This window comes from Peromyscus leucopus, chromosome 6 (genome assembly GCF_004664715.2).
Source record: "Peromyscus leucopus breed LL Stock chromosome 6, UCI_PerLeu_2.1, whole genome shotgun sequence".
Lineage (NCBI taxonomy): Eukaryota > Metazoa > Chordata > Mammalia > Rodentia > Cricetidae > Peromyscus > Peromyscus leucopus.
Genome location: NC_051068.1, coordinates 47,787,902 through 47,812,622, shown reverse-complemented (window position 1 = coordinate 47,812,622; position 24,721 = coordinate 47,787,902). Strand labels below are relative to the sequence as shown.

General features: G+C 42.3%; 1 pseudogene; it reads left to right on the top strand.

Moving 5' to 3' along the window:
- Positions 1-23,159: 23,159 nt before the first annotated feature.
- Positions 23,160-24,002, top strand: LOC114691735 (annotated as a pseudogene).
- Positions 24,003-24,721: the final 719 nt, after the last annotated feature.

Here is a 24,721-nt window from a genome sequence, read left to right as displayed (position 1 = left end):
ATCTTTGGTACAGGAAGGTACTTTGCACACTACCAAAGGAGAAACATAAACACCAACCCAGCCACGAACCTTTGATCTACAATGGCATCCTGCCTACAAGATATGCTAGGCAATGGTGGCACAAAGCTTATGGGAATAACCAACCAATATCTGATGTGACTTAAGGGCCACTGCACTAAATGGAACCCATACCTGACACTGCTTGGGTGACCAAGAACCTGAGACTAAATAGCCCAGGGACCTAGAGTAAAAACACATAATACTTACCTAAAAAACATTTTATATAGCAATAATATGACTCCTAATGTCATTTTACTATACTCATAGATCAGGGCCTTACTCAGCCATCATCTGAGAAGCTTCCTCTTGCAGCAAATGGGAACAAATACAGAAACTCATAGCCAGACCTATGCAAAGAATGAGAGACCTTGGACCACTCAGCCCTAAACAGATTGTCTCCATCAAATCCCTCTCATCAGACTCAGGGAACCCCTTAGAAGAGGAGACAGAAAGAGCATAAGAGCCAGAAAGGATGGAGAACACCAAGAAAACAAGACCCTCCGAATCAACAAGATTGACACACACACATGAACTCACAGAGACTATGGCAGCATGCACAGGGCCTGCATGGTCTGGGCCAGATGGATCCTAGAGCTAAAAGAAGAAGTGGACGCATGCCCCCATCCCTAAACCAGAAGCTATCTCCAGTTGATAACCACTGGCAGATGAAAAGTGAGTTTTCTCCAAGGAAGTCTCACTGGGGAAACAAACTACTCCCAAGGGTAGGCTGCATGCCCAGCATAGAAGGCCAACAGAAAATGAACTCAACGGCTTTTTTGGAGGTTTCTTGTCTCAAAATGTCAATTGAGGGTTACCCCCCCTTTTTTAATATTTTATTTTTAGTTTCATTTTATTTATGTATTTTTTTCCGTCTCTCTTTTTACCCTGCAGGCTTCTCACGACTTCCAGTTTAGTGTGCTTATAGGATTCCTGAGTGTGCAAGCAAGTGGATCTCTGTTTCTTGTGCCTTCTCTGTTTTCCTTCTGAATTAGTTTTGTCCTGTTCCAATGTGACAGCTCTTGTTATACTTATTATATTTTATTTTGTTATTATCCCTTTAAAAGCCTGTTTGTGTTATAATGAGAGACAGAAAGGGGTGGATCCAGATGGGAGGGAGTGTGTAGGAACTGGGAAGAGTAGAGGGAGGGGAAAACATAATCAGGATATATTATGTAAAAAAATCTATTTTCAAAAATGAAATTAAAAAAACTATTTCAGAAATGTGAAATATCAATGCAGAGTTGTCTCCAAACATGCAGTGTTCACAATGCACTAAACCCTGGTAAGAAGGCCCAAAATCTTCATTTGAGTACCTCCTTCATTCCAAAGGCCATACCAGGTGCTCATACAATAAAGGAAACAGTGTATGTGGAGGAATGCTTATGTCACAGAAAGACAAGCATTAGATACTTTTCAGACTACCATAGTTGACCTATGTGCTGGCTAGTTTTATTTCAACTTGACACAAGCTAGAGTCATCTGAGAAAAGGGAACCTCAGTTGAGAAGATGCCTCCATAAGAACTGGCTGCAGGTAAGCCTGTAGAACATTTTCTCAGTTAGTGATTGATGTGGGAGGGCCCCATCCATTGTGGGTGGAACCACACTGGACTGGTGGTCCTGGGTTCTATAAGAAGGCAGGATGAGCAAGGGCAGGAGAAGGAAGCCAGCAAGCAACATTCTTCCATGACCTTTGCATCAGCTCCTGCCTCCAGTTCCTGCCTGGTTTGAGTTCTTGTCCTGGCTTCCTCCAATGATGTTCTGCAACGTGGAAGTGTAAGTCAAATAAACTTGTCTTTGGTCATGCTGTTTTTATTACAGCAACAGAAACTATAACTAAGACAACTTATCTTGTTAATTTTTGCCACTAGCAAGTGCTTTGTCAGTTTCCAATACCTGGGATATTCCCATATTAGTCATCTTCTAGTACCTGTAGTAACCTTTTACTTGTATAACTGAGTAGTTGGAGAGTCGGTGCACTTCACACAGAACAGACTAGTTCTCTGGCTATGACCAGCTTCCTATGGCTCTCTTTTCACAATGGGAAAAAGAGAGAAATTGACTGACTGAAATTCAGAACTGTAAAAACTCAGTTATGAAATTAAATAATGTTTAATGACATTAAGAAATGATAAACTAAAGATTTCTCCATTGGACTGCATTCTAATTTAAAATAAACCCCTTTGCTTTTGCAGATTTTGATGTGGTGTGTATTCAACAATGGTGTGTTGTGTAAGAAATTACTAGTAGCTAAATACTTTTTTTTTACCACTGTGCAATAAAATTTTCAAGATGAAGAAAACAACTACCCTGCAAACTCATATATAATGCATAAACATTTTATATAATACCAAGTTTTTAAAAGTACTTTAGGCAAGACAATATAAAATTTTAATTCTCATTGTTTATTTTCTCTTGTTTTACAGGGCTTTGAAATATGTAGTAACTGTACATATCTAAAGCATACTATTTGAGGAGTTTTAATATGCAGATATATTCATAAATCTGGCAGCAAAGTAAAGATGATGGATGTTCACCCCCAACAGTTTTCAAGTACCTACCTGTAATCATTTCCTCCTCCCACCCACACCCACCCACACCCAGTGATATGCATCCTGTCATCATATATATACTTCATTTTATGAAAGTGCACTCTACAGTATGTACTCTTTCTAATCTGGATTCTTTCAGTAGCATAACATTTCTATATGTATTTATGTTGATACCTATATCAATAATTCATTACTATTTGGGCTGACTAATATTCCACTGCATATATATTCCACAGCCTATTTAGCTGTTCGTTGCTTGGATTTTGGTGCAAAATCCACAGCCCCAGGAGTCCCCACAGACTATGCTGGGCCACCTATCCAGAATATACCAATTAAAGAGACCACAGTGGTGAAAGGCAGAGAAAAGAGATTTAATGAACACAGCCACGTGGAAAAGAACAGATTCAAGAGTTCAGAGATGCCAAGCCCTTCTTTGTAGGTAGTAACATAAGCTTTGGGTTTAAATAAAGGGAGAAAAGGGACGTGGGGCAATAGGTATGCATAGTTAAGCAATCATGCTCAAAGTGTGATCTAGTTACCTGAGTTTGTATCAGAAAATCCTGGGCTCCAGCAGCCCCAAGAAGCTGAGCTCAGCCACCCATCCCTGTACACCAACTAAAGGTATGAATGACAATAAAAAAACAGAGAAGAGAGATTTATTCAGTATGGCTGCCTATCGAAGAGGAACAAAGAAAGGAGTCTAGTGACCATGAGTCCATCTTTGGGGAATGGACATGGGGTTAGGTTTAAACAAGGACCATTGTTTATAACTAAGCAGCTCAGTCAGGGTGTGATTCCACTTATCACTGGGCCCCCACCGTCTCAGATCAAGCCCTACAAGATGGTCCTGCAGAGTGGTCTATTAATTCTTAATCTGTTAATTACTATCATCAGTACAGAGGATCAGTCTGATTTCTATGACATCATTGCTTTTTTAACTTTCCATTGATTCTTTGTGGATTTCCCATCATGCATCCTGAGCCCACTCATCTCCCCATGCCCTAGCTTCTGCCCTTTGCCCTTGCAACCTCTCCCTGCCCCCAAAAAAAATAAGATTAAAAAAGTAAAAAAAAAAAAAAAAAGCAAAAAAAGAATCTCAGCATGCAAGCTGTAGTGTGGCCCAGTGAGTCAGACAGAATCACCTTTAGTCCACACATCTTTATTTGAAAGTGTTCATTGTAATGAGTCATTGGTCTGGTCCAAGGCCTCTGGCTTCAGCTACACCATCAATACTGGGCCTGCCTCTTGGATATCCTATTGTTGCCTTGTGTCATGGAGATCTTACTGTGGCTTTGGATCTGCAAGTCTGACCCCTTCACATGCTCTAGCAGTTCATTGATGAGGTGGGTGTTGGGGTGGGCTACCTCGTAGTCCTGGTTCTGGACCTAAGTCATAGCTGGGTTGTTCAGCCTGCCAGCTTTTCCCTCATCATCACCATCTGGACGAGCTCTCCAGCACTGCCCTGGCTAGCTCACCCAACGGAGCAGACAGCAAGGAGCAGGGCCGTTCCCCTGCTTTCACACCCTTGAGCCAGCTCACCCACACTCACACACAGGGCCAGCTCTATTGTTTTGCCCAGGTGAGGGTCAAGGCCCGCTCTCCTGATTGCTGCACCTGGGGAGGAGCAGGACCAGCTCTTCCAATTTCAAGCCTCCAGCTCTCCGGCCTGTCATAGGTGACAATGGGTGGGGGTAGGTCATATGTCCCCTACCCTTACCACCCCATGGCATATAAGAGGGGAGGGCAGCTCTCCTGCTGTCATATGTGAAGACCCACAGAGGTTTCCTAGTGGAACTTACTCAGGGTCCAAGAATCTAAGCTTGCTTTACCCAGCAGGGCTGTATAAGGGGATGATTTGACCATAGGCATTGTTACCAGGTGTTTGGAAGAGTCTACACTTGGCTGTGCGTTGTGCTTTGATCTAGCAAGAGAGAGGTCTTTTACCCTGCCCCTTGGCATTGTTATAAAAAGCCTTTTGAAGAGGCAGAAGGGGCTGTTGGGTTTTGATCCAGGTCCTCCTGAAACTATCCTGTGTTTCTGTCTGTCTCTTCTCTGCTATCTTTCTATCTACAAGTTTCTTATTCCTCTCTCCTCCTCATAGGAACCCTTTAAAAGGTGGGAGGCCATCACAGGCCTGGCTTACCTGTGCCTCCACCAACAGGGTCAGCTCTAGTGTGCCGCCTAGGCTAGGTACCATGCCCACTCTCCCAGGAGGGGAGTCTATCTTGAAAGGTTTTGCTTTCCCCGAAATTCAAGGTAATTCAGGAAGGAAGGTTAGAAGAGAAGATGGCAGCTGGCAGACTGTCTGGTTGATAAATAGTGTGAGGGCAGCTCTCCTAAGAAGTGAGTGTGTGAAAGCTTTAGTTTCAATAACAAAGAAAGAAAAGCTGACAGAGAAGACAGAATCCATTCCAGATGTCTTGGTTGCATGAGCAATTGCAGCTGCAGAGGACCAGAACCACAGTTTTAGACAAGGTGGGTCTCAGAGAATTTTCAGTTTTTAGTAAGAGAGAGAGAGAGAGGGAGAGAGAGAGAGAGAGAGAGAGAGAGAGAGAGAGAGAGAGAGAGAGAGAGAGAGGCAAAGACAAAACCTGGGCACAGCCATAAACCCTATCCAAGGAAGGTCTGAGGAATCTGGATGCAGACATCCACGACTGGGCCCCTGGTGGAGCACTGAGAGTCTAATTAGTGAGAAAGAAGAGGGTTTATATGAGCGAGAATTGTTGAAGCCAGGGTTGGATAAAGCACCGGGACAAATAACCAAATGAATGGAAGCACAGGATCTATGAACCAAAGGCTGAGGGGACCCCAACTGGATCAGGCCCCCTGAACGGGTGAGACAGTCATTTGGCTTGATCTGTTTGGGAGGCAGCTTTGTGTTGGTGCCGGGTCCTGGGCTTGTTGCATGAGTTGGCTGTTTGAATCCTGGGACCTATGCAGGGACACTTGGCTCCGTCTGGGAGGGGGGGACTGGACCTGGCTGGACTGAGTCTACCAGGTCGATCCCTGTCCTCGGGGGAGACCTTGATGTGGAGGAGGTGGGAATGGGGGGGTGGGTGGGGGGAGGGGGAGGGGGCGAGAGTGGGAGAACAGGGGAATCTGTGGCTATTATGTTGAACTAAATGATGTTGTAAAATAAATTTACTAAAAAATAAAAAAAAATAAAAAAAAACCTGGGCACAGAAGCTACACTGGCAGAGAGAGAGAGAGAGAGGATGCTGGGAGGTCACCTTTTCTCTGCACTGGGACATCCAGAGCACCTACAAGAAGCCATCTCACAAAAGAGCCCGGATGAGTCAGCAGATCAGTGGTGCTCTGGGAACCTACAGGAAGTGTTGAGGACCTAAAGTCTGAGTGAGATCTGGCCTGTATGATATCTCTAGTTAGAAAAAACTGAATCCAACCTGTGCAGTGGACTGCTGAGGGGAAATCTGATCCCATCCATAGAAACAGCATCAGCAACCGACCCCATGAGAGTGCACAGAGGCAGAACTGGGACTGTGCCCCACCCACACTGGGGAGGCAGAGGCAAGGCCTGTGTGGTGGTTTGAATAAGACTGGTTCCATAGGCTCATAGAGTTGAATGCTTGGCCACCAGGGAGTGGCACTGCTTGAAAGAATTTGGAGATATGGCCTTGTTGGAGGAAGTGTGTCACTGGGGATGGGCTTTGAAGTTCTAAGAGCCCCAGCCAGGCCCAGTGGCTTTCTCTTCCTGCTGCCTGCAGATCCAGATGTAGACCGCTCAGCTACCTCTCTAGCACCATGTCTGCCTGCATGCTGCCATACCCTCAACCACCGTGATAACAATGAACTAAATCTCTGAAGCTGTAAGCCAGCCTCAATTAAATGCTTTTCTGTATAAGAGCTGCCATGGTGCCCAGGGATGAAGCACATATCCACCGAAGGTGAAACTCAATAGGTAATCTAGCATGTCTCTAGTTTTGAATTCCATCACACTACTTTGCATCTGCAATCCAGAAGCCTGCTTACATCAGACAGGAATGTGGCATGGACCAGAGGAAAAATACACAGGTTTTAAAACTGGACACATCTGGATTAAGGCTACCAACACACCGATTTCTAGTTGTGTGGCATGGGCCTCAGATCCTAAGTTATCGGAGAACTAGCGAAAAGATTAAAACAAAATTGTACTAGAAGACAACCTAGTTCAGAGAGCAAATAGTGCCTGGAACTCAGGGCCAACACATTCTTGTCATGGTATCAGGGATTCTGTTTACCTTTGACAGTGTCCCACTCCAGGGTGTACTACAAAACGGATCCTCTGAAAAGGTTTGAACAGATGTGGTGCCGAGCACGTGGTGACTGCTGCCTGCATGTGATTTTAAAATCTGAAGATCAAAACGTAGATGTAACTACAGGGACAGTGTGCTGGTTAGTTTGCTGTTGGTTTTTGTCAATTTGACACAAGCTACAGTCATCTGAGCAAAAGGAACATCAAATGAAAAAAAAAAAATGCCTCCATCAGATTGCCTGTCAACCAATCTGTGGGCATTTTCTTGATTAATGTCATTGGCTGTAATAATTACTAATGTGGAAGGACTCAGGCCACTGTGGGTGGTACCACCCCTGGGCAGGGAGGCCTGGATCTTGAAGTAACGCAGACTGAACAAGTCATGGAGCAAGCCAGTAAGCAGTACTCCTCCATGGCCTCCACTTCAGTTACTGCCTCCAGGTTCCTGCCTTGAATTCCCACCCTGACACCCCTCAGTGACTGACTGTGTGAGCAAAAGAAACCCTTTCCTCTTCAAATTACTTCTGGTTATGGGGTTTTATCACAGCAACAGAAAACAAACTAAGGCAGATGGCACAAAGCAAGTCACATTTACCTGGAGAACATCAATGTCAATATCTACAATCAAGAACAAATAAATGGTCCTGGGTCAGCAAGATGGCTCAGTGGATAAAGGCATTTGCTACCAAGCCTGAAGAGCTGAGTTTGATAACCCTGAGGGCCACATGGTTGAACTAGAGAAACTGAGGAAGAAAACCAACTCTTCTAAGCCCACATACATACTCCATGATACATATGCCCCTCCCACTAAATAAACAAATGAAATAATCTTTTAAACAATTATATGTAATTTGTGTGTGTGTGTGTGTGTGTGTGTGTGTGTGTGTGTGTATGTGTGTGTGTGTAAGACACCATGGAAAACAGAAAAAAAAAAAAAAGAGTTGCCATGGTCACTGTGTCTCTTCACAGCAATAGAACACTGACTAAGACAACCTGCTCCTGTGCCCCACATCTATGGGGTATGCACAGAGCAAGGGATATCTGTACCACACCCTACACCCACACCCACCTCCTTAGCCTGTAAAAGCTCACACAGGGACCAGAGAAGCACCCATTCCACAGGCTATCTCTTCCCTCAGTTGATTATTTGCTTTGATGTGCAGAAACCATTTTTATTAGCTGTGATCTTATTTAGGAATCTGCTATTTTGCCTGGGCTTTTAGGTTGCATTCAAAAAAATCTTTGTCCAAATAAATGCTCTTCTTTTTTTGTTTTGTGTTTTCTTCTACTAGTTTCATAGTTTAGAATCTTACATTTGAGAGTTTGATCAATTTTGAGTTGAGTTTTATGTACTGAGAGATACAAGAGTCTGGTTTCTTTATTCTCCACATGGAGCAATTACCCAGTTTCTCAGCATAGATTATTGAAGATATTTTCCATTCTCTGGTGTATATCGTTTCTACCTTTGTGGAATATTGGTTAGCTATAAATACAAAGATTTATTTCTCAACTTATTCCACTTTTTCCATGTGTGTTATATACCAGTACCTGTTGCCATAACATCATAGTATATTTTGAATCAGGTATTCTAATGTCTCCAAATTTGTCCTTTCTGTTCAAAGTTGTTTTGACTAATTGGAGTCCTCTGTAACTCCATGTAAGTTTCATGATTGTTTTTGTAGTTATGCAAAAAAAGTTACCATATTTTTATAGGAATTGTACTGATTCTGCAGACCCCCTCCAACAAGTCTCCAGTTCCCAGAGGTTCCACAACCTTCCCAAATAACACTATCAGTTGGGGAATAAGGGTTCAAACACATAAGCCCCTGGGGACACAGCACAGTCAAACCACAACATGACCTAAATTGAAGATGTGGTGACATTTTACCACTAGCTGGGATGCTTACATAGTACATGTCCTCATTTCCAGTGCGCTAAATCAAGTCTCAGGTACACTGTGCCCATGAGTGTGTGGGAGTCCTATGAGTGCATGGTCACCTGGATGGGCAAGTGAGGCACTGATCAGTGCCAAGTGCTTCAGCGTGACTTTGCTGGGCATCTTAGTGCTGTCTTGCTAAGAGAGGTATACCAGCTGCTTCCTTGGGGTGAGAGTGGGAATGCAGGACTGCTCATCTGTTTCTTGAAGATTCATTGGGCCAAGCATCTAAAAATGGACAGCTCAACAACTTCGTGTGGCCACAGGAGAATGGCAGGGCTATCTGCTTGCTTTCTGAAGACCATGTTGGCCAAGCCTCCCAGAAAGGGCTACTCAGCTGCTTCTCTGGACCTTTGTGTTCCAGAGAACACAAAAGATGTATGGATGGACTTTGGAGTGTCTCTTGGAGCTGAGGGTGAATAGACAAGTCATCTGGCCGCTTCACAGTTATCAGGAGAGTGCAGAACTGCCAGCCTGTTTTCTTGAGTTGTTAAATGCTGACACACATACCACCCCTCCACCCCCTAACCCCCATCCCCACTTCCACTCCTGTGAATGCTTTCCAAGGCCAGGTACATGGACCTTCTAGTGGGTTTGCATGGCAGTGTAGCTGGAGAGTTTTCTCTCCAGGTCCCGCCAATGCCCAGCAGTCCCTTAGCCCACTTATAAAATAAACATACAGACTCTTATATTATTTAAACTGCTTGGCCATTAGCTCAGGTCTATCATTGTCTAGCTCTTACTCTTATATTCAGCCCATTTCTATTAATCTATACTTTGCCACATGGCTTGTGGCTTACTAGTACCTTACATCTTCCTTGTCCTGGTGGCCACTGCAGGCAGTCTCTTCCTTCCCTTCCTGTTCCCTTAATTCTCCTGTTAGTCCCGCCTATACTTTCTGTCTGGCTACTGGCCAATCAGTGTTTTATTTATTAACATATTTGCCATACAGAACATCCCACAGCATGGCAGGGTCAGCAGACCTGCTTTGTTGCTGCCAGAAACGTAAAACCATTCTTGGTTTTGCATATATCCCACCCCCAAGAGGCCATATTTGACTGGCATGCTGCAATTTTTCTAAATCTCGTCTTGAACTACCTTACTCTCCATTTTGATGTCATGGGAATAGAAAGGCCTTCCCACTCTGGCCCATGGAAATACAGTATACTGCATGTGCTATATGAGCTTCATCTACTGCTCTGCCTGATTCTTCTTGCTGGATAAAGGTTTGAGATCCTGGTCTGCAAATCCTCTGCATGCAGCTCTCTCCTTCCGGGCACTCTGCTCTTCCATGGTAATGTACCGGCCTCCTACTCTGTTTCCTCGGGTAAGGTGGGTTGCCAGGTTCTGCTTGCTTTTCCCTTTCCAAGTACTGACTCCCACCTACTCTGAGCCCTGCAAGCTTGGGAAATAAATCATAAAGTTCATCTTATCTGTTCCTTTTTCTCAGAAATTCCCAATGTCTTAAAAACATTGTTCCAGATATTTCATATGGTTATTAAGTTGCTTAAGATAAATGTTGTCTCTAATAGCTGATAACCAACAAAAATGGAAGTTGATTATAATTTTAATGCTTATATAAAAATCAAATTTGATTTAGGCCCATCATCTTCCTACAACTTATGTAAATAAGATTATGCTGGTTAGTTACATGAATTATATTAATAAAATATTGTGGTGATATATTGTGTCCCCCACAATATTGTGCACCCTAATAAAGCTTACCTGAAGATCAGAGGAAAAAAAGATAGCCACTATATTAAACATAGAAGTCAGGCAATTGTAGCACATACCTTTAATCCTAGCATTAGGGAAGCAGAGATCCTTCCAGATCTCTGTGAGTTCAAGGTCACACTGGGAACAGAGCCAGGCATAGTGGCACATGCCTTTAATCCCAGCACTAACCATAGAGGTCTGGAGGTCTGTGCAGAAGACAGGAAATAATGTAGCTGGGTGAAGAGAGGAAGTGAGATGCAGAACAGAAAGGCACATAGGCATGGGTATACAGGAAATAGGTCTCTTTGGAAGCTGATGAGTTGGTGAGGTGAGATGTAGCTGTGGCTTTTCCTATTCCTCTGATCTCTCAGTTTTTACCCCAATATCTGGCTCCAGGTTTTTTATTAATAAGACCATTTAGCAATTCATCTTACAAAATATATCCTTAGGACAGCTTTTTTATTGTGAATACATACAATTCTTTAAATAGCTATTAAATAGCAAACTTTTCATTGTGATATTTCCTGAGAATGAGAAAGTTATTAAAATTAGCATTACCATGTAATTATATTTTAATTTTTTAAAAGATGAAAAATTTTAAATCAGTGTTAGTTATGTAAGAAGAATATGTTAAATATGCCTCATCGTTATTATAATTAGGGAATACTCAAATTTACTTAAGCATTTTAAATTCCAGTTTGCCATCAAATTTGATAAGTAGACCTCATTTAGAACAACTTGGATTTTAGGAAAGAATTTAAAATTTCAACTGCCTTAAAAACCAGAACAGCAATTTTAGTATTATATATCTAAAGTCCTTAGACATATAAAGTAAATAAATTCCAAGTGTGCAGGTCTTTTAAGAACCATTAGTTAATTACTTTGAAAACCTCTAATGACTTCTTTCGGATTTTGATTAGAATGCCAATTATTCCAAATGACATGTTCACTATAATTTGATCTTCCTCTATTTTGAAACTATTTCCACTTGTGATGAGATTGCTTTCCAGCAATTAAGCTAAAAATGTGTCTTAAATATTCAACACTAGAACCTAAATTACATGAACAATAACACTTCATCCATGAAATTCTACAAAAGTTTTTTAGAATTTACTAGAATAAACACACTTGTATTAAATGAAATAATAATACTCCTGAGGAAAGGAGCCTATTTTCTGGGGCTGTCAAGGGGCTCAGTAGATGAAGCATTTGTCATGCAACTTTAAAGACCTGCATTTCGATGGCATCCTAAAATCCTCATCAAACTGGACACAGCAGCACACATCTGTAATCCCAGAACTCCTCATGGTTAGGTAAGATAGGAGGTGGAAACGGGAGAATCCCTGAAGTCCACAGACCAACCAGCCTGGCCTAGTCCTTGGCAAACAAGAGACCCTGTCTAAAACAAGACGAAAGGCAAGCACCAATACCCAAAGCTGTCCCTGACCCTGCGGCATGTACTATACATCTACATTCACATGAGCACACCAAACATATACACATATGCACATGCCAAACATACACACACGCACACACAAAATATTGCAAAACTTTTACATCTAAGTTGTGACAGTCACTCAATTCTACACTCATGAGTCAATATTAACATTAATTCTGGTGTCAATCTAATAATTCTTCTTCATAATCTTATTTGCTATGAAGTAGTGTTTTTTTCACAGAGCTTTACTTAATTCATGTTAAATACCCTTGAAGCCAAGGAAGTAAAAACATGCATACCTTCTTCCTCCATGGACTTGACAATCTAGTTGTAAAAGAAGGCAGAGAACTACAAGCAAGTAAATAGCAGACTAGGTATAATAAGCTATTTATAACTTGGTACACAATAATGCTATTTATTAAAAATCTACCATATCCAGGAATTCTACATGTGTCTACTCCTATCAAAAATTATTTGGGATGGGAAAATTAAAAGTATTCAGTTGCAAAGACACCTTTATTAGTTCCCTCTCTTCCTATCCCCTTCCCCACCCTTGCCTTTTTCCTTTCCCTTATCAGGATAGATTCATTTTCTCAAGTCAGGGAGGAAACAAACCCCTAGCTCCAGTGTGACCCATCTTGAACCTTGGCCTCTATGCTCTCATAATCAGAGAAGAGAGTCAACTGTTTTCTCCTTCTTTTATTTCTTTTAATCTAGCCAGGAAGGGGTGGCGCCTACCTGCAATGCCAATACTCAGAAGGCTGAAGCAGAAAGGTCACAAACTGAAGTCTAGCCCATGCTGACATGGCCAGACCTGTTTGGAAACAAAAACAAAAACCTTCTAAGGTAAAAGTTCATGTTCATAAGCCCCAGCTCAAGTGTCTGTGCTGCAGAGGGGCCTGTGGCTACCAGGATAACGAACACCATTCATCCAATGGAGGGAGTCTTTAACAAGGAGAAGGGATGGATAGCAGAGTAAGAGCACTGAAAAGTACACTTACAATTAATAACACTTTAATAGTTTTGGGAAAATCAAGTCATTTCCTCAAATTGCAGATCAGCAAAGTGAACATGCATGTTAGCCACATCTCTGTCACTGGGTCAAGATGTTTGAAGAGCTGGGGAGTTTCATCCAGCCTTGTGGTTTCAGAGGTCTCCGTCCATGTTTGAGCACTGCTGCTCTGGGCCTGTGAGGGTTGTTACACCAAGGTTCAGTGTAGAGGAACATTTTCACCGCATGGTGGCAGAGAAGCTAAGAGCTGGGAAGCGCCTGGGTCTCAATAGCCCTTTCAAGGATATTTCCCCAATAACATAACTTCCTTCCACCAAGCTCTACTTCTGGCGGGTTCTGCCACCTCCAAAGGGCACCTCAGACTGGCAACCTTGAACACAAGAACACATTTCTCAGCCTACAGAATGATGATAAGATTGCAGATAGGTGGACACAAACACGTCCAAGGGCTCCGCTGACCCCTGTTTGCCTTGTAGATGAAGTTTAACTGTGGCAGAGTCAAAGAAACCACTCACCTGGTTCTGTGTTGTTCCCGTCAGCAGCAGCGTGGAGCAGTTGTGACGACGACGTGTGATTCCCAAAGCCTAAAACACTTCCTGCCTGACCCCTCAGAGAAGACCCCTGTCCACGACCCATGGCGATATAAAATTGGCACAGCTACTGTGGAAATCAGTAGAGAGGATTCTTTTAAAACTGAATGTGAGACTACCTATCATATGACCCAGTGACATCACTCCTGGATACATACCCCAAGAACCCTAAGTACTACCACCAAGATATTTGCACATCCTTGTTGAGTGCTGCGCCATTCATAACAGCCAAGAAATGGAACCAGTGTAGATGCTGTCAACTGATAAATGGAGAAAAAAGATGTGTACATACACACAATGGAATTTTATTCCACCATCAAGAAAAATAGGGGACAATCATACATCAAGCAACCCAAGACGGACTCAAATACTGCATGTTTTCTCTCCTATGTAGATCCTAGGTTTTAATTGGGGGGGGGGAGCTTAAGGGAGAAGGGGAGGGAAGAAGGGGTAGCAGAGCACATGTGACAGGAACGTAGAAAGGGAACTATTTTAGGCAGAGGAAGGGTAGTGTGGAGAAGAGGGGGAGGATGGAACTTGGAGAGGAAACCCCATAACAACAGGGTATTATGAAAACTCTGTAATGAAACCCACTACTTGGTTTGCTAACTGAAAAAAAAAACTAACAAAAAATACATAATAATACATCAAGTATTAAAATACACAATTTTAGCCAGGCAGTGGTGGCACACACCTTTAATCCCAGCACTCAGGAGCCAGAAATAGGTGGATCTCTGTGAGTTCAAGGCCAGCCTGGTCTACAGAGCGAGTTCCAGGACAGGCTCCAAAGCTCCACAGAGAAACCCTGTCTCAAAAAAACAAAATAAAACAAACAAAAAAAACCCCATAATTTTTAAAAATAAGTATTCTGGAACTAAGGAGCTGTTAGCTGAAGGTTACAGAAGGCCATTGGTTTGGACTGAACTCCTACACTAGGTCCAATAGACCAGACTAAACTGGAGTGACCCGTGCCAAAATACCATGGCCCCGGCCGCACTGCCATCCAATCTTCCAAGCTATCAGGAAGGAAAAGATAGCAACCAAATCCCCAAGCGGGCTGGTTTTTACTGGCATGCTGAGGAAAAGCTCTTCGCTTTAGTTTTGGCAGGACAAATAACCCTGAAACAGCTCTCCCGCCTTTTGTGGTGGCTGCGCGCTCTCCCGCCTTGCCCGGACCGTGCAGCCAGCCTCCTGTGCGCAGCCCGCTGGAACAGCGTACTTGGAATTGTGTGCGGTTCAAGAGCTGCAAGCAAAGTCAATTAATTTCAATCCCCAGCACTAGCGGAAAAGCCAATTAAGATCTTTCAGCAAATGTGTTGTCATTTTTTTTTTTTTCTTCAGACCGAGCGGTGCTTGTTGCCGTTCTCAGGGAGCATCCTCAAAGGCTCTGCGTTACACACTTTAAAAGGCTCATCTCATTATGTGTTAATTATTTCTGGACCAAACTGTTACTTTTCTTGAAAGACAAAGTCAAGGGGTCTCCCGTCAAACTTCTCCTTTCTTTTATCATTGTTGCCACTGCTTCATTAGAATTCAGCAAGTAGCGGCTCTAATTCTACCAATGTGCCTGCATCTAGCAGCTGTACTTCTTCCATTAAAAAGAACTGCCCTAATCAACTAGCGGGGCACAACAGTACACAGTTCCCACGGCATGAACTTGAATCTTGCCTTTTCAGTTTCTCAGGGCAGGGGCTGGCGCTGTGGCAGCCTCCCGGTGAGTGATGGGATCGGATGCGAGGCTTGCACTGTGTACAGTCTTTCCGTTCGGTTGTCTTTTGTTTCAACGCTTAAACATCCCATCCGCTGGAAACGCCTTCACAACTGGCTGTGCCCTTTCTTTCAACTTCATCAGACGCTTTTCCTTGTTGTTTTATTAAGCCAAATCACGTATAATGCGATTCGTGTAAACCATGTGCTTCAATCATTTATAGTCGTGAAATTCTGAGATCACCACCACAATGAAGTTTAGAACACTTTCATTACTACCCCCAAAGAAACTCTATACCCGCCCAAAAAAAAAAAAAGCCACTTCAGTGTTTCTTGCGATCTCCATTCTACCTCCTGCCTCATGTACTCATAACCTACATCTTGGCTTTATGGTAGCCTGTAATAAGCATCCCATCTAAAGAGCCTCAAGCAATAGCTAACCTTCTGAGTCTTCTGTTTCCAGTTTGCATATTTTCATGGTTCATCTCCATTGTAGCCTATGTTGATCATGTGTTTTATTACTTTCAATGACTGCATATTTACTTTGTGGAAAGGCCACATTTCATTCACCCGTTCCTCTGTGGATAGACACATAGACTGGTTCCAATGGAGCTCTTATGAGTAAGGCTGTTATAAACATTTGTGGACTAGTATTTCTGAGGATTGACTTCATGTTTCGATGGACAACTGGAAGGCGAATTGCTAGCCTTCTTTCAGTTTTATTAACCTTTCTCAGGAACTGCCAGACTTTTTCCAAGGAGGCTGCCCCCTTTGACATTCTCTCTGTATACCAACAGGGCCTGAGATGTCCCCTATCTCTTTCAATTTAAATGTTTTATTTCAATTGATATCTCATTGTCAGGTTTATGCACATAGTTCTGAGGGAAAATGAGATTGGCATCTCTTTTACCATTTGCATGTATCCTGTAGAGAAACATCTATTTAGATGTCTCCCCTGTGTTGATGGGGATTTGTCTCCTTACTGTGGTATTGTAGAAATTCCTTATGTAGTTTGGATGTCAGCTCTTCACAGGAATAAACTCTTAAGTTTGCTTTCATTATGCAATTTTTTTTCATTTGCTTGAGTGTGTCCTTCAAAATGCACAAGTTTTTCATTTTGATAAAGTCCAGTTCATCTAGTTGTTGTTGTTGTTGTTGTTTAAGGTTTGGGCTTTATACTTGAGACACCACTGTTTTCTCTGAGGTCACATATATCTTCCAGTTTTACATGTTATGTCTTATATTTATATCTAGGTCTTTTGTGAATCTAAGGTTTTAGTGGCCCCTTCTTTCCCACTTCTATGAGTATTGTTTCTCTTTGTCTTGGTTTTTCAGCCTCTTTGTATGAAGTCTTTGGGTGTGAAATTCTTTGTATGTATGTATCCTTCTTATAGCCTATTAGTGGTTGTCTAGGGGATATTTGGAAATCTATACACAGAAGACCTCACACTGGAGGAATAGTCAAACTATACTGCCTTTAGAGTCACTTTAAAGAATTCGTTTTTCTGTGTAATTTTGCATCTTATCAAAAGCAAGAGATGAGTGGAATTAGATGATGGGGACCACTGCTGTGCTTGTATGTAATGGTGTGCACTCATGTCTCGGAACTGGTACCTGGGAAGTTGGGACAAGTTTCCTAGGATGCCATGTGCAAAGCAGCTCTGTTCACTCCTTTCCATTCGTGTTTAATGCTTAGGCATTCCTTTCAGTATCTCATTTTTGTTTTCAATCGCAAACCTTTACGTGGTGCCAAAATCAAAATTATAGCAAGGTATTTTAGGTCGGGTCTATAGTGTCACTCAAAGAACCATGTATCAAGTCTTGGTAGCCTGTCTGTGGCGCTCCTGGGCAGTGGTGGACCTTGGAAAGGTACAGCCTAATGGAAGATAAAGAGGCCACTGAGGATGTGTTCTGGGAAAGGGTTTTAGGAAGCTGAACACTTCCTGCCATTACTTTCTGGCTGCCGTGGGGTGAACTGCCTCACCACAGGCATCAAAGCCAACTGACCATGGGCTGAAATGGGGAGGCAAAATAAACCTCTCCTCCATCTAAGTTGGCTTTCCCAGATTTTTTTTCCACAGTGATAGAAATTTAAATAGCACACAACTTAGCACAAAATTCTCTCATTAATCCTGTTTTCTTATTCTTGACTCCTGACCCCCTATCTAAGTAAGCATTTAAATTTGTCTTGATGTATTACTCTACTGTTTCTTACTGGAAATATGAACATTGATATATTTGTACCCATATTCCTCTTTCCTACACAGAGGTGTCATATACCAAAGCCATTTGTCTCTCAGAGCTTCTCTACATCTACGTATGTCTCTGTTAGATGGATGTGCCACGATTTATCCCATCTGTCCTCTGGGAGACATTCAGTAATATTTGTTTATCTCTATACTCATTTTCAGGTACTATATAACAAACCATCATAAATCTAGGAAATTGTTTTTAAACAACACAAATATTGGGGGTAGAGAAATAGTTCCGCCATTAAGAATACTGGCTGCTCTTCCAGAGAACCTGGTTCTGTTCCCACCACCACATGGTGGTTCACAACTATCTCTAACTCCAGTACCAGGGGATCTTCCAACCCTCTTCCAGGCTCCATAGGAACCAGCCATGCATATAGTGCACAGACATACACATTTCAAAAATAACAAATAAATGATACAAGTTTATTATCTCAGAGCTTCTGTGAATCAGGAGTTGAGGACCCAGTGGACTAAGTCCTTGCGTGGCATCTCCCCAGGGCAAAATCAAGGTATCAGGCCAGGCTGTAAACACACCTGGGTCCTTGGGTTGCTGGCAGTTCAGTCCCCTGCAGTTATAAAGTCCTCTGTAGTCTGACGACTTCTCCAGTACCACCCAGCTGCTCGGTCCCTCAGCTGCTTATAAAATAATCATTCAGAGGCTTAATATTAATTACCTATTGCATGGCCTATGGCAGGCTTTTTGCTAGCTAGCTCTGTTAATCGATGCATTGCCACATGGCTTCATGGCTTACCAGTACTTTCACATCTTGCTTCTCCTGGTGGCAGCTCCTAGCTTCTCCTCAGACTCCACCTTTCTCCTTCCTTTCTCTCAGATTTCCCACCTGCCTTTAAGCTGCCTTGCCATAGGCCAAATAAGCTTATTGATTAACCAATGGGAACAACATATATTCACAGTATACAGAAAGACCATCTACAGCAGTCCTTGTTTTCTTGGCCACTATCAACTGGCTTACTCTTAGAGGATCTTCCCACACGGGTCCTCATCACAGCTCCCTTCCCTGTGTTATTAGGGATAGTCTCAGGAATATGTTTCTCCAATGCCTTAAAGAGACTCTGAAGGGCTCACTCATCAAGTCAGGTGTGCCTAGCATAATCTACATTTTCACTAATTCAAAGTCAATTGATTGGAGACTTAAATTACATCTAAAAATTTATTGACCTTTACTAAATTACATAACCTAATTCTGAGAGGAACACCCTGTGATATTCAGATTCTGCTTCCACTCAAGAAGGGTTTACACAAGACAAACACCAAACAAAACTCTTGGGCCCACCACAAAATTTTGCCATTATATTTAGAATACAAACTATGCCACAATGAAGAGATCTGTATATATGCGCTTTTGTATTTTTATCGATGTATCATTGGGATAAATTCCTAGAAGGATTATCCATGTGTATTTTGGCTATGTATTAACAAAGTTGCCTCATAGAGATTAGACGGTTTTGTATTCTCAGTAACAATATGAAAAAGAGCCTATTTTCCAACAGATAAAGAGTGTTTTGTCAAATTTTGGAGGAGTCACTCTTGACAATGAATAGTGTCTTAGGATAGCTTGAGTTGTTTTCTTATTATTAGAGTATAAGTATGTTTCTATGTGAAAATGCTGAAGAGTTATTTTGACTCTATCAGAGGAGTGGTGGCATTAGCAGCTGGATCTCAACAACGTTCTGTGCTGTGGTCAGCAATGGGAAAGCTGAGGTGCCCACGGGCTTGTACAGGTAGCAGTGTCCCTCCCCAAGGCTGGCTCTACAAGTGTCATCGTGGCCATGGTCCTGACTGCTTTATCTGCCACTATGCCTGCTTGCACCAATAGGCTTCTTCCTTGGCCTTCCTGGAAACCCTGGAGCAATTTCATATTCTTTCAATAAAATCCTTCTTCTGTTTTATTGACCCAGACTGATATATCTTCATTTTTCCTTGTAGAAATTAATGACAACTTCCTGAAATGTTTTCATATAAATCAAAATTATTTCAATGAAATGTAAATTAGCTTGATGGTTACTCAGAAAAGAGAAGTCTCAAATTTTTTGGCAAGAAAAAGAAGTTTAAATTACAATGATCTTGACATAACACACTGTCAGCTTTAACGTCCAATTTATTTCTACTTCTTGTTTCTAATAAGTACTTTATCACAAAGATGTGCATCATTATAACCTTGACGACCTCACTGTTTCCTTCATCTTCATGTATAATTCTGTTGCACTTAATACTTTCACAACCCATGGAAAGTCAAAGTGGATCTTCAAGATTTCTGCTAATTCTTTGGCCGCTGTATCTGCTTGGCCTCCCTCCACCTCCGTGCTCTGAGGTACTTCAGTTCTGCTCCATCTCACTCTATCTTAACCCCTTGTCAAGGTTAAGATATGCCAAGGTTTTATAACCCTAGTAGATTCAACTGACTCTTCAGCCATGCTTCCATATGGGAGCAGGAGTAGGAGGATATCACATGAAGTGATGCTGTGCTATGTCTCATTTGTTTTATTTGTAGGAAGGAGGACATTTGGGTGGTTTGGTTTTCTTTGATTTGGTGTTCAGGATTGAATCCCAGCTAAGTATGTTCCCAACCACTAAACTACACCAAGGTAAATCAAAGATCTACCATTTTTGTTGACTCTCATTTTTCCTCTTTCTATTAAATAAAGAGGTCATGTGTAGCTGGAGAGCTTCTCTCCGGGTCCCGCTGAGCCCAGTCTGACAGCCTATTTATAAAATAAACACAGAGATGCTTATATTACTTACAAACTGTATGGCCATGGCAGGCTTCTTGCTAACTGTTCTTATATCTTAAATTAACCCATTTCTATAAATCTATATCTTGCCACGTGGCTCGTGGCTTACTGGCATATTCATATGCTGCTTGTCATGGCAGCGGCTGGCAGTGTCTCCTTCACTCAGCCTTCCACTTCCCAGAATTCTCCTCTCCTTGTCCTGTCTACTTCCTGCCTGGTCATTGGCCGATCAGTGTTTTATTTATACAGAATGATATCCACAGCATTCATGGTCATTATCTGAAGATTTAGGGACCCATTGATCCCCACAGACCCACTGCCTCCTTTTTAACCCAATAGTAAGCTGTTGGGCCTTATTTCTTTGTGCATCTCTTTGTGCCGATGGGCCCATTGCCTTGAAAAGGGTTAGAATTAGAAAGGCAGCTGCAAGAAGAAAAAAAACTACCTACATTTGGGTAAAACTGAGCATTGAAAAATCCAATTTGTTTATATATTTATCAAAAATATGATTCCTAACAAAGACAATTCTAGAAGAATGTTTGTGTGGTTTTTTTGTTTGTTTGTTTTGTTTTTTTGGTTTTTCGAGACAGAGTTTCTCTGTGTAGCTACTACATTTCCCCTGTGGTAATTAGAACCAAAACTACCTTAATTCAGTTTTTAGAACACATCTGTGTCAAATACCATCAGAATTCCCTTTGAGCTCTGTGAATCAACCCCTCTTCTGTGGCCACATCAGTCAGGGTGTCTTTAGCAAAGCCTTACACATTCTTACCATTTTTGTTAACAAGGAAGGAATTACAAACCCGGAGTTCTGTTTCAAGATTCAAGAGCAAAGTAACTCTAAAGAACTCTGCAATACAGGAGATCACTTTCTAAATATAACACCAGTAGCACAGACACTGAGAGCAACAATTAATAAATGGGACCTCCTGAAACTGAGAAGCTTCTGTAAGGCAAAGAACATGGTAAATAAGACAAATGACAGCCTACAGAATGGGAAAAGATCTCTACAAGCCCCACATCTGACAGGGGACTGATCTCCAAAATATATAAAGAACCCAAGAAACTAGACATCAAAATACCAAACAATCCAATTTAAAAATGGGCTACAGAGCTAAACAGAGAGTTCTCAGCTGAAGAATCTCAAATGACCAAAAAACATTGAAGGAATTGCTCAACATCCTTTTTCATCAGGGAAATGCCAATAGAAACAACTGTGAGATACCATCTCACACCTCAGAATGGCTCAGATCAAAAACACTGAGGACAGCTTATGTTAGAGAGGATGTGGAGCAAGATGAACATTCCTCCACTGCTGGTGGGTGTGCAAACTTGTACAGCCACTTTGGAAATCAGTATGGCAGTTTCTCAGAAAATTGGAAATCAATCTTCCTTGAGACCCAGCTGTACCACTCTTGGGTATATATACCCAAGGGATGCTCAATCATACCACAAGGACATATGCTCAACTATGTTCATAGCAGCATTATTCATAATAGCCAGAATCTGGAAACAACCTAGATGCCCCTCAACCAAAGAACGAATAAAGAAAATGTGGTACTACTCAGCAGTGAAAAACAATGACATCATGAAATTTGCAGGCAAATGGATGGAACTAGAAAATGTCATCTTGAGTGAGGTAACCCAGACTCAGAAAGACAAACATGGTATGTACTCACTCATAAGTGCATACTAGAAATAAAGCAAAGGATAACCAGACTATAACCCACAGCTCCAGAGAAGCAAAGAGGACCCTAAGGGGTGGGGGGGCGATGCATGGAATGCCCTGGGAAGGGAAAATAGATGAGATCTCCTGCGTAAACTGGGGGTGGGAAGGAAATGGAGGGCAGGGGATGGGGGGTGGGAGTATTGGGAATGAGATGGTCAAGCTGGAGCAGGGGCAGAGTGGGAGAACAATGAGGGAGATATCTTGATAGAGGGAGACATCACAGGGATAGGGAGAAACCAGGTGCGAGGGAAGTTCCCAGGAATGACCCAACTTAGACTACTAGCAGTGGTGGAGGGGGTGTCTGAGCTGGCCTACCCCAGTGATCAGATTGGTGAATGCCCTAACTGTCATCATAGAGCCTTTATCCAGTAACTAATGGAAACAGATGCAGAGAGCCACAGCCAAGCACCAAGCCAAGGTCCAAAAGTCCAGTCAAAGAGAGGGAAGAGGGATTCTATGAGCAAGGGGCATCAAGACCATGATGGGGAAACTTACAGATACAACTGAACCAAGCTAGTGGGAACTTATGAACTTTGGAGTCTGACAGCTGTGGAGCCTGCATGGGACTGGACTGGACCCTCAGCATGGGCAAGACAGTTGTGTAGCTTGATCTGTTTGAGGACCCCTGATAGTGGGAGTTGGATCAGGATCCATCCCTGGTGCATGAGCTGGCTTTTTGGCACCCATTACCTATGGGGGGACTCCTTGAATAGCCTTGATGGGGGGGGGGGGACGACTTGGATCTGCCTCAGCTGAATGTGCCTGGCTTTGCTGACTCCCCATAGGAGGCCATACCTTTCAGGAGGAGGGGATGGAGAGTGGGCTGGGGGGGGGGAGGCTGGAAGGGAGCAGAAGGAGGGATAATGGGGGAGATCTGTGGTTGGTGTGTGGAATGAATATAAAATAATTTCTTAATGAAAAAAAAAGGAACTCTGCCATGTTACCAGGAATGGATACATCATTGGCTTTCCTAATTCCAGAGCATCAGAAAATTTGAGTACTCTGCCACTTCCAGCATCAATTTGGTCAAAAAGCTAATCATCCCCTGGGTAATGGGTACCTGCATGTCTATTCTGAGGAGCAGTAGGCAGTTATCTCCATCCTACTTACCTCACAGCAAAGTGCATGCCTCTACCTCATGGAAGACACAGTGGGTGAGCCCTCTGAGGTCTCAGAACCATCTCTTCTCTTGCAAATTAAAGGCCAACAAAGGTTATCATTTTAAGATGGACACCAATGAAATAAGCACGCTACCATTAAGACAGTCACTGTAGCAACTGGAACAAAAGATGAATTGCACATCATTGAGGCAGAAGCAATGAATTAAGAAGGCAGTCCAATCAAAGTCACACTGGCAACTTTTAAAATGCCTGTACAACCAAGAGTTTCCCTTGGGGGTGAAATGACATCCCCTGTGGTCTTGAGCTTGAAGTGTCTTTCAGGGACTGTGCACATTAGTGGACAATACCTAGTGGCTATAGAGGAAGATGCAGATCAGAAGAAGATGAATAGAAGATGAATAGGATGTAAAACTCTTAAGTGACCTGCCCTGGAAGTGGTAACAAGATTCCACAGAAAAAAGTAAAACTTGATGAAGACGATGATGACAATGATGAAGATGAGGAGGAGGAGGCTGAAGATGTGGAGGAAATGGAAGAAAAAGCTCCAGCAAAAAAAAATGTGCATGAGCTCCCAACAGGCAAGGTGAACAAAAATCAAAACAGAATGGAAAAAGATTTAAAACCATCAACACCAAGATGAAAAGGTAAATAAAAAAAAATAAAAATAAAAATTAAAAAAAAAAAACCTTCAAAACACAGGACTCCTAAAGTAGCAAAAGGATCTAGTTCTATAAAGACATTAAGGCAAAAAATACAAGCAAGCATGAAAAGAAGTAGTTCTCTTCCCAAAGTGGAAACCAAGTTCATGATGTGAGGAACTGCTTCCAGACGACTGACGAGGAAGCTGTTCAAGATCTCTGGCAGTGGAGGAAGTCTCTCTAAGAAAACGGTTTGAACAGTTGGAAATAGTCCATCTTACTTCTGTAGCAGCTGATATCTGGTGATCCTTTTTATTATGTAAAGTGAGAACTTTCCCTGCTGTGTTGGATAAATGCTGCCAAGAGTATGTTGTCTACAATGCCTGTTGAGTTTTCAAAGATGGAACTCCACACTTTACTTAGTTTTAAGTAAACCTAGGTTGTTATGATAGGACATAGTAATAGTGGTGGTCAGTTGTGGAAATGGTGAAGAGACAGAAACATACATATGAAATAAATGCCGTATTTTAACAAAGGAAAAAGAGCTGGTCACTTCTTAGTCCCCATACCTGTCAACGCGGAGCCTTCAGTCAATAAACTTACCCAAGCAGGTATTCAAAACTGTCAGCTGAATAAAGCCACTAATGAGTTATTCTTGTGCCAAACTTACCGTAAAGGTAGATTTTTCTCTTTCTCTCAAACCAGAGAAAGAGCATCTGTGACATGCAAACCCTGGTTACAAGCTCTGCTCTTGGCAGAGCCAGTAATCCACAGAACAGAGGACCACTTTGTATCTGGCACCTATTTCCCAACAAAGCCTCTTTAAAAGACGCCACTGTTGGGAACTTCACACTTTTCAAAACACTAAGCACAACTTCTGTGAAGATTTCTGACAGGCCTTTTGGTGCCAACACATGCCTGTGTCGTTTTGACATGTCAGGAGCAGCAGAGTCAAGTGTGATG